The sequence below is a fragment of the Rutidosis leptorrhynchoides genome, chromosome 4 (assembly GCF_046630445.1).
Source record: "Rutidosis leptorrhynchoides isolate AG116_Rl617_1_P2 chromosome 4, CSIRO_AGI_Rlap_v1, whole genome shotgun sequence".
Classification (NCBI taxonomy): Eukaryota; Viridiplantae; Streptophyta; class Magnoliopsida; order Asterales; family Asteraceae; genus Rutidosis; species Rutidosis leptorrhynchoides.
In genome coordinates this window covers 309,309,007-309,327,984 of record NC_092336.1, presented here as the reverse complement: position 1 = coordinate 309,327,984, position 18,978 = coordinate 309,309,007, and positions in this window count along the sequence as shown.

Below are 18,978 nucleotides of genomic sequence, written 5' to 3'. Positions count from 1 at the left end.
CCCTTTATAGTTTTGGGACTGAGAATACATGCGCTTTTATAAATGTTTGACGAAATAGACACAAGTAATTGAAACTACATTCTATGGTTGAATTATCGAAATCGAATATGCCCCTTTTTATTAAAGTCTGGTAATCTAAGAATTAGGGAACAGACACCCTAATTGACGCGAATCCTAAAGATAGATCTATTGGGCCTAACAAACCCCATCCAAAGTACCGGATGCTTTAGTACTTCGAAATTTATATCATGTCCGAAGGAGGATCCCGGAATGATAGGGGATATTCTTATATGTATCTAGTTAATGTCGGTTACCAGGTGTTCACCATATGAATGATTATTTTTGTCTCTATGCATGGGACGTATATTTATGAGAACTGGAAATGAAATTCTTGTGGTCTATTAAAATGATGGAAATAAATGATTATGATAAACTAATGAACTCACCAACCATTTGGTTGACACTTTAAAGCATGTTTATTCTCAGGTGTTAAAGAAATCTTCCGCTATGCATTTGCTCATTTTAAAGATATTACTTGGAGTCTTTCATAGCATATTTCGAAGAACGTTGCATTCGAGTCATTGAGTTCATCAAAGATTATTATTAAATCAATTTATAGTTGGATAGTGGATATTATGAAATGGTATGCATGCCTGTCAATTTTCGATGTAAAGAAATTTTGTCTTTTAAAAACGAATGCAATGTTTGTAAAATGTATCATATAGAGGTCAAATACCTCGCAATGTAATCAACTATTGTGAATCGTTTATAATGTATAAGAACGGGTCATTTCAACGTGTCCCCAAACAATCCGGTGGATCTGACACTATAAATAGACCCCTTGGGTCATCATTTTACACAATTCAGACATTCTGACAAATTTGAGAGCAGAGACTTCACCTCTCTCTCTAGCACTTTCTCTCGCTAGAAGTCATCCGGCTAGCAATTTTACGCTCTACGGACGACAGATTGATGAAGCCACCCTTCAAGTTTCTATACTTGTGAACCGGGTCTGCAGGGATTATTTCCCAAGAGCAAACATCAATCGGCAACACTCGCCCACCTAAAGCTAGATTACTTCTAGTATCGTGTTGGCACACTAAGCCTTACCTCATAAGGAAATAGGTGTTAATAGAACCCATGACCTCTCATTTTCCTTGTATTTTCTTCAACTTAACACATCACATAACAAGCATTCCACGGCCTAACTACAATTATGGCCCAACAACAATTATATGTGAGATTTCAGCCCAGTCATACAATGTAATTAATCTCGACCCAACATGTTGCTCCAGTCCAATAGCAAGTTGATTGTTGTTAGTTAAATAAAAATAAAAAATGCTGCAAGCTAGGATCGAACACAGGACCTGTTGTTTAATCACACGCCTAACTAACCACTGAAGCACTCATACCTTCTTGAATATATCCAGCCATTTAATGTTCTTAACCGGTAATACCTGGTCATCATCTAGTATCATTTTCGTGATCATCATTATTATTGTTCACCCCCATCATCATTCTCAAATCATATCACGATCATCATCTTATTCTTTATCATTCCATCATCATCTTCCTAACATCATTCTCATAATCTAATTATTATTACTAACTTTCATAATTATCATCTCATTCGCTATTTAACTTCTAAAAGGAACAGGAATAAAAATCTAGTTACGGTAGCAGTTTAAGATGATTGAAGGGTGATGATGGTTGTGGTGGTGTTAGATAAACTGAAACATTAGCTAGTGGGTGAGACCAGACAAAAAAAAAATACAAAAATAGTAGGAATCGAGTATGGGTATTTTATGATTTGGGGTGATTTGAGTGGTGATATTTCGTTGTAAGAACACCGGCAGTAGCAGCTAAATAGTAACGGTAATTGGGTGTTGCAGATTGTGATGATGATAGTTTGCGAAAATGATGGTGACCATGAGTCTGATCAAATGGTTTTAAAGAACATGGCAGTCGCTGTACTTGAACATCAATGGTGGTTGTTTGATGTCGATATAGGCTGTGAAACAGAAATATATTGTAGCAACAGATGAGAGGGAGAGAAAGAAAAGATAGATAGAGAAAGAAAAGAGATAAGATAGAGAGTAGGGTTGTTTAAGTGGTGATAATCAGTGGAGGAGAGAGAGAAGAGAGAGAGTAGTTCGATGATGGGTTACGGTGGTGTGAAGGTGAGGTTGGTGATGGTTAAAGTTTTACAAGGTGGTGACCATAGTAATCGAACAAGAAAGTGATAGTGATGTTCTTGGTTGTTAACACCTATTTCCTTATGAGGTAAGGCTTAGTATGTCAACAAGATACTAGAAGTAATCTAGCTTTAGGAGGGCGGAGTGTTGCCGATTGATTTTTACCCTCGGGAAATAATCCCTGCAGACCCGGTTCACAAGTATAGAAACTTGTGGGGTGGCTTAATCAATCTGTCGTCCGTAGAGCGTAAAAGTGCTAGCCGGATGACTTCTAGTGAGAGAAAGTAGAGAGAGAAAGAGAAGTGAAGTCTCAGCTCTCAAAGTTGTCAGAATATCTGAACTGTGTAAAATGACGACCCAAGGGGTCTATTTATAGTGTCAGATCCACCAGATTGCTCGGGGACACATGTCAGATGATGATACGTTCTGTTATTCATGATCCGTAATTTACGCTGAAGGTGGCGTTCTCCGGCCAGGGCTTACGCGCTAGGTGGCCTTCAGGGCTTACGTGTGACGGAGCAGCCTATACAACGGAGTACGCTGGACGGTTAACTTCACAAAACTGTTGCTTCCAGCCTTCCTGATGCTACTTTTATGCTGCCATTATGCCTTTTATGTGTGTATACGACATGATACACCATTAAGTCCCCCCAGTTTAATGACTTAAGCATTTGAAGAATGATTAAGTCGTAAAACTTTTGAAAACGCATGCCAAACCAGCCTGTTCATTGCCCACTTACATCGGGGAAAACATTTTAGGCATTAAATGCAGACGAGTTTTACTGACGCTGTTATGATTAATTTTTTACGGCTGAGATCGTCCACGCGCCTCCAGCTGTAAAAAGTGTTATTTCGTACCTTTCGTTTAAACTCACCCCTACACGTGTCTTAATCGTGGCCATAAAAATTGCATCGATGAAATCCTATTAAAACCGTCATAACCCTGTTACCATAACTTTTTTACTTTTGCCAAGATCTAAAAAGCATATTTCTCCCCCAAATCTTCATCGCCTTCTTCAATCTTCAACTTTTTAAGGTTTACAGTCTTCCAAGGTCAGTACACTTCATCTTACTGCTATTTTCTTCTTGTTGATATATTTTACTGTATTATCATGGCTTCTACACGGAGTACTGGCCAAGAGCACGCTAAGCCTTCTTCGTCAAATACCGCTGACATCCCAGAAGTTAGCACGATGGCTTCATCATTGACAAGTGAATATTTAGATGGCTTAAAATTGCCTTCCGCCATCTCAATCAATACAACCCTGTTCTTCCCACCAATAGACAAACTGCTGACAACCCTCCTGAGGGGAAAATTACTTTATACGCCTTACAAATTACCCACGGCAACCTCCGTATTCCCCTTACTAACTTTCTTCTTCGCCTTCTTAGATATTATAAGGCCTGTCTTAGTTAAATGCATCCCCACGGCCTTCAAAAAATCATCCTTTTTGAAATGTACTACAATGCTATTAATATAAAGCCTCGCATTAAGGTTTTTATCTCTTTGTTTAGAATTCGCACAATTAGTGATTGCTGGCTTACTATTGATAGTAAGAAAAATAACCATTTTGTTGGTCCGAATAGATTTTCAAATTTGAAGGACTGGAAAAGTCCATTTTTCTTTATTGATGAGACCGTTATTCCGGAAGAGTACTCCGTTGTCCGAGAATGGGGTGCTATTGATGCTGGTATAGGAAAGGGCGTTAAGATTTCTCCCTCAAAGCAGCGGATAGTAAATAGCTTGAAAGAGCTCCGTCTTCCACCCAGATCATACAAAAGGTATGAAGGAATTCTTGTGCTGTGCAAAGTGAGTCAAGAATGGCCAAGCAATTCTGTGCCAGTACTTCGTGAGAAAAACCAGGGTAGGATGTGATATGATCAACCTATTATATATATAGATTTGTGTCTATTGTTTGTTATGTTTACTTATATTGCTGTTTATGTATAATTTTTGCAGCCAACTCCGTGATGCAGGTTCGCTCTGCTCTTTTATCCGCTGATCTTGATGAAGATATAGAGGTCACTGCTCGTGACAAAACTGCTGAAGAGCTAGAGGCAGAGAGAGTTGCAGCTGAAACTAAAGCTGCTGCTAATGTTGCTGCTGCTGCTGAAAAGGGGAAAGAAATTGCTGTGAGCAGCTCAATCAGTGAATCCGAGTCTGAACACACAGACACTGAGCGGACAGCGGATGATACCACCACCGTCGATCAACAAACATCGGGGTCAGTTGACATCACGGGTGAAACTAACCCCACTGCTCCTCCAACCCAAAAGACAAGAAAGAATAGCATAGGCTCTAAAAGGGCGAAGAGTAAAGAGGAGGGCAAAAAGCCGAAACGAAGGAGAAGTATGTCCATTCTGTGCTTTCTTGAAAATTCACATGTTTTTGCTTACAACCGTTATGTTTATTCATAATGCTAATTTGTTGTTGTTAGTGATTTTAGCAGAGTCGGATGATAGCCAAGGGAAGGCCGCAGAGGGCGGTGAACGGAGGACGGAGGAAAATCTTGAAAGTGAAGGAGAGAAGGGCCTGAAAATGCCTGACCCAAACTTTACTCCATTCGATGAATCTGAATTTCATGAAGATAGGCCAGAAGGCAACTCTGCTTATCATTCTCCTCCTCCTAATATCACTAACCCAGCTATTACATCCTCCAATGTTCAAGAGCCAACTCTTCCTGCTCATGTGAGGGCATTGCAGGCCATCATTTCAAACCCTGCCACTAAGGATAAAGAATTTGCAACTCTTCTTCAGGTATGAATGATGTATATGTTTGTAACTTATTGATGTGAGTTGCCTGAAATTACTCATAAAATTTTTTCTTGTACAGGGTTGTGTTATCCCTGAGCTGAAACCCCAATTCACCGCTCTCCATTCTGACCAACTCAGGGAATCAACTATGGCAGCTCATGTACTGCTAACCAATCATCTGGACTCTGTGCTGCAACTGCAGAAGCATCAAGAGTCTATTCTTGCTATAGCCCGTAAAGACATAGCTGAAGGTGTAAATGCTCGTAAAAGAGCTGCTGATACTGAGCGTGCCTTAAATGATGCGCAGAAAATAATAAAGGCTAAAGAAGTTGAGCTAAAAAGTGCTCAAGATGCTGCTGTTGTTCTGCAAGGGGAAAGGGATGCTGAGAAGAATAGACTTGAAGAGGAGCAGGTGAAAGTGGGTGAGCTAGAGAAGCAGCTGAATGCAAAGAGGGAAAGGTCTGCTAAGCTTCTCCGGAGGGCGGAGAAAGGCGAAGGTAATTTTGCTGAGCTTAAGAAGGGTATACCAGGTCTAATAGTTAAGGTGCTTGGATCCAGTCTTGTAGGGAATCCCTACAATGATTATGTTAATGCTGCCTGCACCCATGCTATTACTGATGTGACCGACAAGCTGTTTAAACGCCTTGCTCCCAACCAGACCCCTTCTGCTGCTATTGCCAAACTTATGCCTCCTAGTACTCAGGAAAAGGTTGATGAGACTAAAGACAAATTGATAAATTTGAAGATAAACGTTTATGATGAAGTATGCAGCAAAGAAGATTCATCTGCTCAAGATGTGCTTAGCGTGCAGTTTGATTGATTTTTGTAAAAATGTCAAACAATGTTTTGTAATAAATTTCCTTCTGACCTTGACATTATATACATACTGACTTTATTGTGATGACTACGTGTGTTTACATGCTTGTTGCAAATATTTTGATGCTTAATGCTTTAAAACCAATCGATTATGCACCTGAGCATAAAATTTCTATACACAATTGTGCAGTGTATAATTGAGCAAATCATTTTGAAAAGTGTACAAGGTAATTCATATGTAGACGCCTTGCAATATTAAGTTTTGCTAAATGAATATGATGTCTGAATTCTGTTACACGCTTTTCGTCATAAAATTAATGAGAAAGAATTATGAAGTGTTTTAGAAGAATGATTACAAATCAATAGACTCTCCATCTTACGCCTTCCGTCATAAAGTATATGAGGAAGAATTGCTAATTATTTTGCCTTCATACATAAAATATAGAACTTCATTCTGTGAAGTAAGTTTTTTATAATGTTTGTCATGACAAGTATCTGAGTTTTGTATCATGCCTCGGTGCGTTTTAGTAAAACTTAAACGTTTTCTAGACGATCCCTTGTGCCTTTACTGGCCAGCACAAAAGCTTCCGCCATCGGAGGTATTTTAAAAATACACTCCTTCTGTGGGAAGGTTATAAATGTAATGTTTTACATTTGTCACGGGCAGCACTTTGTTTAAGAAAAATATAAAATTTATTGTTCGGTACTGTGCAGTACATAAATGATTGATGACGAATTTAGGTGGATCAAGCCTAATTAGTACGCCATGAATGTTTAATGTATGCAATTACTATCATATGCACTGTAAAATAACCACAATGGTTTACAGTAAATTGATAAACGTTGCTCTTTATATAATGCGAAAATATGTTCTTCAAATGCCAAACATGCGTATTTTGGCATGAATACAATGATTGTAAAAGACAATGTCTTCGTAAAAATGCTAAAAAACTGCTCTGATAATAAACTTTTGTTCTTGATAACATGTTGAGATTTGCTTCTTCACACGCCGAGCGCCCAGCGCTATCCGGCCTACACACTTGATTATGGAATGAAAAACTCGTGAACTTCATCATCACTAAACAACCGATCATGCTTTCTCCAGTTTACGTTGCCTTTTGGTAAGTTCACAAATGTGGATCTCTCCCTAGCCGGTGCCACATACTGTGAATGTATGGCGGCTACTCCGTTAGGAGTTGGGAACCTGATCTCTGCATGAGCTGTCGATGTTATTGCTCCGAATTTAGCCAACGCTGCCCTTCCAAAAAGGACGTTAAACCGAGAATTTCCATCTATGATTGTGAAATCAATTGTTTCTGTTCTCAACAATGGGAATGTGCCCATAACAACTTCCAAACGAAGCAGCCCCATGGCATTTACCGGTGCTCCCGTTAATCCAGAAACTTTCAACCTCGTTTGTCTAGCTCTGCTCTGCACATGCCTTGGAAAAGTCTTCAAGCAATGCCAGTAAATGATGTCAGCTTCACTTCCCGTATCTGTATAGATACAGTTGACAAACTTATTTGCTATCTCTGCTGAAATGATCACTGGTTGGACGGACAACGCCCAATTCTGAATTGGCTGAAAGATAATTGGAGCATATCTCCAGATGTCCAAATTGCTGTTTGATGATTCACCTTCTTCATAATGACTGTCGTTGATCTAAACCATCCTGATTACAACTTCTGGAGTTGTCTCGCACTCTGTTATCCGGTCTTCGTACTGCGGTTGGTTCCGATTATCTCTTCCACCATGCTGCTCTCTTCTGTTCTCTCTACGGTGTTCTCTGTTTCCATCATTCCTTTGCCACGCAAATTTCCTGTGAGGATCATTCCTCCTGTACTGTTTGCCAGGCAACACATGATTCAGTTCTCCTGCCTTGATTTTCGCTATGATTTCTCTCACCAAAGATTTTTAATTATCTGTATCATGGCCCCAAGCCTCATGGAAATCGCACCACAACTCACTCTTTAGACCCTCCCTTTCCTCCAAAGGTGCTGGAGCATTGAAAGTGGTCCGAATTGGTTCAGTGAAAAGGATTTCCTTTGGAGTTTTGGTAAGCGCCATGATCAACGGGTACCTTTTTATTGGCCTTCTGTTGTGGTGAAAATCATTAGGGTGATTGTTTCCTCTCCATCCTCCATTTGAATTGTCATTCCTTCTCTGATTTCTGTCAAAATACCGTCCTCCGTTGTGCGGCTTGCTACTACTGCCAGTATCAAACTTGTTCAACCCACGCTCACCAGCTCGAACATGCCTCTGTGCAACCTCCAACACCTGATGCAACGTTTTTGGCAAGTCATACCGTAATGCATGAACAAGTGCACTAAACCGTCACTGGTCCAAACAGAAAATGAAACCAGATACAAGCTGTGATTCTGGACAATCAGGAATCTTCTGTGCTTCAAGTGTATAACGCTTCATAAAATTGCTCAAAGATTCGTTATGATGCATTGTGATCTCGTGTGCGTCAAGATGTGTCAGAGTACAGCTCCGTAGATTTTGGTATTGCATCACAAATTTTGCTCTCAAATCAAGAAAACTAGTAATACTCCTTGGTGGCAAACTAGCAAACCATTCGCGTGCCATTTTCTGCAGTACCATAGGAAACATATGGCACGCAGTTTCATCCTCCCAATGCTGCAACCTCATAACACCTTCAAACATAGTTAGAAAATCTTCCGGATCCGTTGTGCCATCATAAACTCCAATTGTTGGTATAGCAAGATTTCTGGGCAATGGATAATTAGCAATTCGATCAATGAATGAAAGGACCCGTTCATATTCACTATAAACGATTCACAATAGTTGATTACATCGCGAGGTATTTGACCTCTATATGATACATTTTACAAACATTGCATTCGTTTTTAAAAGACAAACTTTCTTTACAATGAAAGTTGACGGCATGCACACAATTTCATAATACATCCAACTATAATTGGCTTAATAATAATCTTGATGAACTCAATGACTCGAATGCAACGTCTTTCAAAATATGCCATGAATGACTCTAAGTAATATCCTTAAAATGAGCTAATGCACAGCGGAAGATTTCTTTAATACCTGAGAATAAACATGCTTTAAAGTGTCAACCAAAAAGTTGGTGAGTTCATAGGTTTATCATAACAATCATTTCAATATATTAATAGACCACAAGATTTCCGTTTAAAATATATGTACACTCGCAAGTGTATAAAAGTATTCTATAAGTTGTAGGCACCCGGTAACAAGCCTTAACGTTCATGTTTTACCCTCTGAAGTACACCAGATCAGGTGTGTTTAAAATAACCTCGAAGTACTAAAGCATCCCATAGTCAGGATGGGGTTTGTCAGGCCCAATAGATCTATCTTTAGGATTTGCGCCTACCGTACATAGAAAAGTAGTTTAATGTTACCAAGCTAAGGGTATATTTCTGGTTTAAACCCACGTAGAATTAGTTTTAGTACTTGTGCCTATTTCGTAAAACATTTATAAAAACAGCGCATGTATTCTCAGTCCCAAAAATATATATAAAAGGGAGCAAATGAAACTCACAATATTGTATTTCGTAGTAAAAATACATATAACGTCATTGAACAAGTGCAAGGTTGGCATCGAATTCACGAACGTATCAATATTGAGATTTAATATTGCAGGAAAGTACGTAGATGCAACGGAGATGATAAACACTAGATTGACCTCACGAGCATACCCATGAACCATACCCATCACCTCCATAGCTATAACCCATAATTTCCTTAGCTTCGACTCATTCAAAAAAAACTATTTTGAAATCACTTGAACAACACTCCGTCGTAATATTTTATGTATACTAATAATATCTTGAAATAATACAGAGCAAATATATATATATATATATATATATATATATATATATATATATATATATATATATATATATATATATAAATTGATTGAGAGAGTTTAGAGAAATATATTTTCAAGTTTCTATGAAACCTATTGAATTCTATTTATAATAGATTTTTGAATTATTAAAGTGAATTATTAAAGTATGAATTATTAAAGTGAATTATTAAAGTATGAATTATTAAAGTGAATTATTAAAGTATGAATTATTAAAGTGAATTATTAAAGTTAATGTAAAGTAAAAGTAAAGTAAAGATAAAGTTAAAGTATAGTAAAAGTATAAAAACTATGTATGTATAATACGCGTATAAATATATATAATATTAATTTAAATCGTTATATATATTTAATGAAATAAAGTATAAATATCGTTATATTTATTATACTGGTTAAGTAATGAGTTGTCAAAAGTGATTCTAGATATTTATAAAAGTTATATACGTTTTAATAATAAAGTTCTTTTTAAACTGAAAACGTTTTTGTACGTTTGAAAATAGATTAATAGAATATTATGGAAACCAATTCTCCACTAACTTTTGTCTAACTTTTGTAAATTACACTTTTTGTTTTTATTTATAAATAGCTTTACAAATTATTCTGAATATCGTTAAGAGGAATAGATTTTCTCAAATCATAGTGGACCTCTCAACAGAGACTTGTAATCATAATTCAATGTTTCTGATAATTCAATCATTTAATATTATTTTTTTAATATCGTCGAAAATCATATTGAAACAAACACGTTCGTGTAAAGTATTATACGTTTAATACTTTATTAATATTCTCAAGTTATAATATATATATATATATATATATATATATATATATATATATATATATATATATATATATATATATATATACATATACATATCTATTTATATATAACGGTTCGTGAATCGTCGGAATTTGGTCGAGGTTATAATGAATGTATGAACACAGTTTAAAATTCTTGAGATTTAACTTAACAAACTTTGCTTATCGTGTTGGAATAATATAAAGATTAAAGTTTAAATTTGGTCGGAAATTTTCGGGTCGTCACAGTACCTACCCGTTAAAGAAATTTCGTCCCCGAAATTTGATAGAGGTCGTCATGACTAACAATGAGAATGTTATTATAACGATTATAGAGTTTTATCATGTTCAAGAAGAATGGATAAAATAATTCGATTACTCGAAGCGTGTGAGTGAAGTTATCGTAAATGAATGAAATAAGATAATAGTGATTCATCGTATCTTTTGACGTCATCACGATTGATCTCCGAAAAGAAAATCTTTGTAATCTATATTGGATTTGATTATTCGGCGATTAAGGAAATTATGATCCTCTTCGAATTAACGCGATAATCCATTTTGATATCTCTGTCGGATATTTCACTATAAATCCACCTCATTTGTTTTCTTACAACTCACACCTTCTCAACTCATATTTTAAAGTATTTGTCAATATGCTTCATCCAATGCTGATTCTTGATATACTCGTCACTTTCATATCTGTCGCTCTTCTTTTTCATCTGCCTCTTGAAGAATCTATTTACTTCTACTATACTCTTGGTTTTATAGTGTTTTTAGTTCTTCCGTGTCTTTATATTGCTATATGCATTGATATATACGGTTTGTGATTTCTGGGTTGTTGTTGGGTTTTATATCTTCCCTTATATTTCAAAGTCCTTGCCTGTTCTATAATCATTGTCATTCACAGTTAATGCTCTCTTCTATTTGCTATGATTTAAACTCCCATTTCTAGTTCGGAGCTTTGTCCTTTCGTTTCTTATTCTTGCGATTAAGCACCGCTTGTAATGGTCCAAAATTCGCAGATATAAATTTCGGAATGAACATTGTTAATGTTCTAGGAAGGAAATTGTAATGATACGATCTTGACTTGTCAAATTACCAGAATACCTCGGAAAAGGCCGAATCATCAAGAAATATTTTCTTGATATTTAGAGATCAAAGAGAATACAAGAGTCGTGTAATATAGCACATGATGACGTTATGATCTGTGAATCATCATGTTCCATTTAGAAACTTAGCATGAATTACTGTAATATAATCACGTTGATCAAGTGTCATTATATTATACTAACTCATGCCTCAGCTCCCAACACTTCTTCAAGAATATTCCTATTTTAAACTCGAATGTTTCAGAATTTAGAAAATAAAATAGTTTCTTTTATAATATAATACAGATAGCGCGAAGAGGTAAATGATTTTAGATAAGAATAATTATAAAAATATCTTCAGAAGTATGGATGATATTTATAATGAAAGATACGATGATATCTTAGAATGTCTAATATCAGAGGATGATGAAGGATATTGTCCGCAGGGGTTTAAAGTCAGGAGCAAGGTATTCATTAATGACTTCAGCAAGTACTGAATCATTTGCATTCTTTGAAGGCAGGTTCAGCCTTTGTGATTTGTCCACAGCCTCCTTCATACTTTGCTCAATCCGTTTTCCAGTTCCAAATCTTCTCTTTTTCTGAGCTTTGCCAATATACTATCCTTTATCATCCAACTTTTTACTGTTAAGGTCGTTTACAGTTTTTGCTGCTTCATCAGCATTTTTCAAAATTTCAAGAACTGGTTCGCAGTTTAGGGTGTTTTTCAGAAATTTCTCATTCAAAGAATGTAAGTCTTGGAGGTAGACGTTGTGTGTATATGTAATTGTTGATGTAGACATGCTGCGAGGTTTCAAAATACTGATTGCTGATTCTCAATAATTGGTATGGCAATTCTTGTTATAAGGTACGAATGAGTATATGATAGGGTTTCGATAATTATAATGATTTTTTTTTTTGGAAAGTCAAAGATCAGTGAAGTTGTTGGTAAGTTTATTGCTAATGTGGTGAATATAAACGATTCCCCGGTAACGTTGGCGAAAGGGCAACGTATCTATCGAGGTTATAATAAGACTGTTTTGATTGAGAAGTCGAAGTTGACTTGCTGGAGCTGTGACAAAACTGTCTATTTTGAAACGGAATTGAAAAGTTATTTTAGCTAGTAAATGCCAAAGGGTCTAACACGGATACGTGTCGAACTATGACTTGGGTTTTGAGAGTTTTTTAGGTGTATAACTGTGGGTAACATGTGGTTGGATCATCATCTCGATTGTTCCTTAGTTGAAGTGTCTTCAGGAATTTCGAAGGGTTTGAGCACATATTATATATATATATATATATATATATATATATATATATATATATATATATATATATATATATATATATATATATATATATCGTTAATACATATGATGTTCTAACACAGTTTTGAAGTCAAAGTATAGCTTTGAAAGATATAGGAATCTAAGAGTGATGATACTGGTTATATTTCGAATTGAATTATGCGATTTCAAAATCAGAATATGCAATTAAATTTGAATGAGTATGATTGTTTTGATTTATATGAAAGAATAGATATTGTTGTGAAAGTAGGGAGTATAGTTGATGATTGTTGAATCAGTTTCGAAAAAAGTAATATATTAATTGTGAATTTATATATCCCGTTAAAAAAACTTTCACAATTAATATTTTGTACAAAAGGAGTTTATTACAGTCTTTATGAAAATATATGTGTATATTTTCTTTAGATGTAATATAGATTTAATGAGTTAATATTAAATTAAACTCATTTGTTTTATGGTTGGAACTAGAATTGAGTAATCCCTAAAACTTTATAAATTGCATAAGTATTTCTTTAATAATATTGAAATTATAAATCATTACTTTGTTATTTGTTGGTTTTCGTGAAATTCTTGTGAACTTCGCAAGGTACGAATGATGTTATTTGAAAAGTTTCGAGTACATCGATGATGAAAGTGTAAAATCAAACATATATTCGAATAATACACTTGATTTATTATGAATTGGATTTTTATTGAATTGAGATAGAGATTGTAATTAACGATGGTTAAGTTGCGGACGAAGGACGTACATCATTGCATATTTGTAATATGAATTAACTGAGTAGTTAAGATTCACACATATTAGCTTAGTACGGGAAGATTTATTATGGTTTAAAAATTTATACATATAAAATATACATATAAATCTTTCGATTGGAAATGAGTTAATACTTCATAACTCGTTGATACAATATATTTATTGTTGATTCGTAATGATGTCCACAATGATTCTTGAACTGATAGAGTTTGTGATGTTACAGGTGCTGTTGATTCTGACGATACTGACGGCACTGACTGTCTTGATGATGCTACGGTCCTGTTGATGCTGTTGGTAAAACAATTCTAGCTTGTAAATCGTACACCATTTTCGATCAAAGTTTCTACTCTACCATCTCCGTTCACTCATCCGATTTACGGTCAGAATTAAATAATCTCTAAGATTTTGGAGATTATATAACTGCCGCAGAGATATCTCTTCAATGAAGTTTATGAATTAATACTTCATCGTTTGTTGTTGTTGATATTCCTGGATATTTACAGGGCGTATGACGTTGATGTTTGAGATACAGATTGTGATTTTGCGGTGTGGAATGTGGATGTTGTTGTTGGTGGTGGTGATGGTACTGTTGGTGTTGCTGATGGTGGTACTGTTTATGCTGCTGGTGCTGCTGTTGGTGTTTGTAACCTTTGCACCATATTCTCTAAAGCCACTACCCGAGCGCGAAGCTCGTTGACTTCTTCTATTACACCGGGGTGATTGTCGGTTCGGACGAGCGGATAAATAAAATCTAGAATTTGGTGTAGTATGTAATCGTGACGAGATACTCTAGAAATAAGAGAGAAAATGGTGTTTCGGATAGGTTCGCTGGTAAGTGCTTCAGGTTCTTCGCCAAGAGGGCAATGTGGTGGATGGAAGGGATCACCTACTTCTTGTCTCCAATGATTAAGGAGGCTACGAACTCATCCCCAATTCATCCAGAATAGATGATGACTAATTGGTTGATCCATTCCGGTCACACTGCTTTCGGAACTTGAGTGGGATTCCATTTTGGAATCCGAGGGACTTGAACTAATGACGAATTCCATTTCGTACGATTGAATAAAGAATTTTTTGACGTGAAATGATTTTCCGGCTATCGGGTGGTATTCTAATTATATAGAGCAAAAGGTTTCATAGATTACGGAGGAATATTACGGAATATGTCAGGCAAATTTTACAGTAACATATACGCTAAGATATGAATTAGCAGATACGCTAAGATATAAATTTTGTCTATACACTATTCATGCAATCAATGCAATAAGATGTGTCTAGACTAAGAATGATAAGCAGGTAATTTCTGACAAGAATGATGAGCAAAACTTTTGAAATGCAGACACGGTCGAAGTCCAGACTCACTAATGCATCCTAACGACTATCAGTTAGACACACTAATGCAGACCTGGTTCGCTAAGACCACCACTCTGATACCAACTGAAAGGACCCGTTCATATACTTTATAAACGATTCATAATAGTTGATTACATCGCGAGGTATTTGACCTCTATATGATACATTTTACAAACATTGCATTCATTTTTAAAAGACAAACTTTCTTTACAATGAAAGTTGACGACATGCACACAATTTCATAATACATCCAACTATAATGGGCTTAATAATAATCTTGATGAACTCAATGACTCGAATGCAACGTCTTTCAAAATATGCCATGAATGACTCCAAGTAATATCCTTAAAATGAGCTAATGCACAGCGGAATATTTCTTTAATACCTGAGAATAAACATGCTTTAAAGTGTCAACCAAAAGGTTGGTGAGTTCATAGATTTATCATAACAATCATTTCAATATATTAATAGACCACAAGATTTCCGTTTAAAATATATGTACGCTCGCAAGTGTATAAAAGTATTCTATAAGTTGTAGGCACCCGGTAACAAGCCTTAACGTTCATGTTTTACCCTCTGAAGTACACCAGATCAGGTGTGTTTAAAATAACCTCGAAGTACTAAAGCATCCCATAGTCAGGATGGGGTTTGTCAGGCCCAATAGATCTATCTTTAGGATTCGTGCCTATCATACATAGACAAGTAGTTTAATGTTACCAAGCTAAGGGTATATTTCTGGTTTAAACCCACGTAGAATTAGTTTTAGTACTTGTGCCTATTTTGTAAAACATTTATAAAAACAGCGCATGTATTCTCAGTCCCAAAAATATATATAAAAGGGAGCAAATGAAACTCACAATACTGTATTTCGTAGTAAAAATACATATAACGTCATTTAACAAGTGCAAGGTTGGCATCGGATTCACGAACGTATCAATATTGAGATTCAATATTGTAGGAAAGTACGTAGATGCAATGGAGATGATAAACACTAGATTGACCTCACGAGCATACCCATGAACCATACCCATCATCTCCATAGCTATAACCCATAATTTCCTTAGCTTCGACTCATTCAAAAAAAACTATTTTGAAATCACTCGGACAACACTCCGTCGTAATATTTTATGCATACTAATAATATCTTGAAATAATACAGAGCAAATATATATATATATATATATATATATATATATATATATATATATATATATATATATATATATATATATATATATATATATATATATATATATATATATATAGAGTTTAGAGAAATATATTTTCAAGTTTCTATGAAACCTATTGAATTCTATTTATAATAGATTTTTGAATTATTAAAGTGAATTATTAAAATATGAATTATTAAAGTGAATTATTAAAGTATGAATTATTAAAGTGAATTATTAAAGTATGAATTATTAAAGTGAATTTTTAAAGTATGAATTATTAAAGTGAATTATTAAAATATGAATTATTAAAGTATGAATTATTAAAGTGAATTATTAAAGTTAAAGTAAAGTAAAAGTAAAGTAAAGGTAAAGTTAAAGTATAGTAAAAGTATAAAAACTATGTATGTATAATACGCGTATAAATATATATAATATTAATTTAAATCGTTATATATATTTAATGAAATAAAATATAAATATCGTTATATTTATTATACTGGTTAAGTAATGAGTTGTCAAAAGTGATTCTAGATATTTATAAAAGTTATATACGTTTTAATAATAAAGTTCTTTTTAAACTGAAAACGTTTTTGTACGTTTGAAAATAGATTAATAGAATATTATGGAAACCAATTCTCCACTAACTTTTGTCTAACTTTCGTAAATTACACTTTTTGTTTTTATTTATAAATAGCTTTACAAATTATTCTGAATATCGTTAAGAGGAATAGATTTTCTCAAATCATAGTGGACCTCTCAACAGAGACTTGTAATCATAATTCAATATTTCTGATAAATCAATCATTTAATATTTTTTTTTTAATTTCGTCGAAAATCATATTGAAACAAATACGTTCATGTAAAGTATTATACGTTTAATACTTTATTAATATTCTCAAGTTATAATATATATATACATATACATATCTATTTATATATAACGGTTCGTGAATCGTCGGAATTTGGTCGAGGTTATAATGAATGTATGAACACAGTTTAAAATTCTTGAGATTTAACTTAACAAACTTTGCTTATCGTGTCGGAATAATATAAAGATTAAAGTTTAAATTTGGTCGGAAATTTCCGGGTCGTCACAATGAAACACTGTGTAGATTCTGCCATGGCTGGTGGCTTGGTGGCTTGCTCTCCAGTAATGAGGGCAAAGAAATTGTCCACGGCCACAGCACGGACGGCGGGCTGCGCTAAGCGTTGCTTATATTTTGCCGGAGCTGTCTGCTTAAGAATGTCATTTAATAGCAACACTGCCTACTTCTCTGACATGAACTCATCTTTGTCAATTTCATCATCAGTGTCATTATTGTCATAGCTCAGGTCGTTATCATCCCCAGAATCATCAATAAGACTGCCCAGCTTGTCGAGTAGCCTGGATAACTTGTATTTTGATATAGATTGCCTTTTCATTATTTGCTTATCTCTGCCATCCGCCATCCACCGAAGAGGTATAAATGATGGACATCGCCGTGGTTGCATCAATGGTTGTCGCTCTGTATTAGTAACAAAATTTGAAAGTCTTTCTGCAATTTTGGCTGTCATTTCTTCGATTACTGGCCCTTTCTCCGAATTAGTTTCCAAATGTTTAAGCCTTTCTGCAGTTTCTGCAACTGTTTCTTCAATCGTACCATCTAATGGCTGAACGGGTACATCTTCAACAGTTATCATGTCATCAGTTGATGGATTGCTGACTGCTTCAAGTACAAATGGAGCTTCAGTTGTTTTTGTTCCTTTTCCGTTTCGTGTGTTCTTTGCATTAGTGGATGGCGCCATTGTTAACATCTATTTCCTTATGAGGTAAGGCTTAGTATGTCAACAATATACTAGAAGTAATCTAGCTTTAGGAGGGCGGAGTGTTGCCGATTGATTTTTACCCTCGGGAAATAATCCCTGCAGACCCGGTTCACAAGTATAGAAACTTGTGGGGTGGTTAATCAATAGGTCGTCCATAGAGCGTAAAAGTGCTAGCCGGATGACTTCTAGTAAGAGAAAGTAGAGAGAGAAAGAGAAGTGAAGTCTCATCTCTCAAAGTTGTCAGAATATCTGAACTGTGTAAAATGACGACCCAATGGGTCTATTTATAGTGTCAGATCCACCAGATTTCTCGGGGACACGTGTCAGATGATGATACGTTCTGTTATTCGTGATCCGTAATTTACGCTGAAGGTGGCGTTCTCCAGCCAGGGCTTACGTACTAGGCGGCCTTCAGGGCTTACGCATGATGGAGCAGCCTGTACAACGGAGTACGCTGGACGGTTAACTTCACAAAACTGTTGCTTCCAGCCTTCCTGATGCTACATTTATGCTGTCATTATGCCTTTTATGTGTGTATACGATAGGATACACCATTATTGATATTTGTTGTTGTTGCTATTTGAAGATGATGAAAATGGTGGTGAGTGTCGAACCATGGTTTAGTGATGGAGATGGTGGCGGTTGGTATAATTAAAACAGAAAGAAAACAATAACCTACAGTGGTGATGGGTGAAGGTGGTAAGCCGTAGATGTTGGTGGTTTCGGTTACACGATGATGAGAATGATTTGATGAAGGTAGTCCTGGTGATGACTGATGAAGATATTGAAGGTGTTGATGTGGTTTGCAGTGAATAGAAAATAGGATGTGGGTGTAGCAGGCTGTGGTTCACAGGTGTGGTGGTTTGTTTGGTAAGAGTGGAGTATGGTGATGGACTTGGTGATGGTGGTGCATAAACAAAGAGGAAAACATAAGTAGAATAACATGGATGGTGGGTTTTATAAAACATGTCTCGTAAATGTATATGTATATAGATTTGTTAAGAGAATTTGAAAAGGTACAATCTCCAATTAGGTACAGTACTAATAGTGTGTTTAATAATATAGT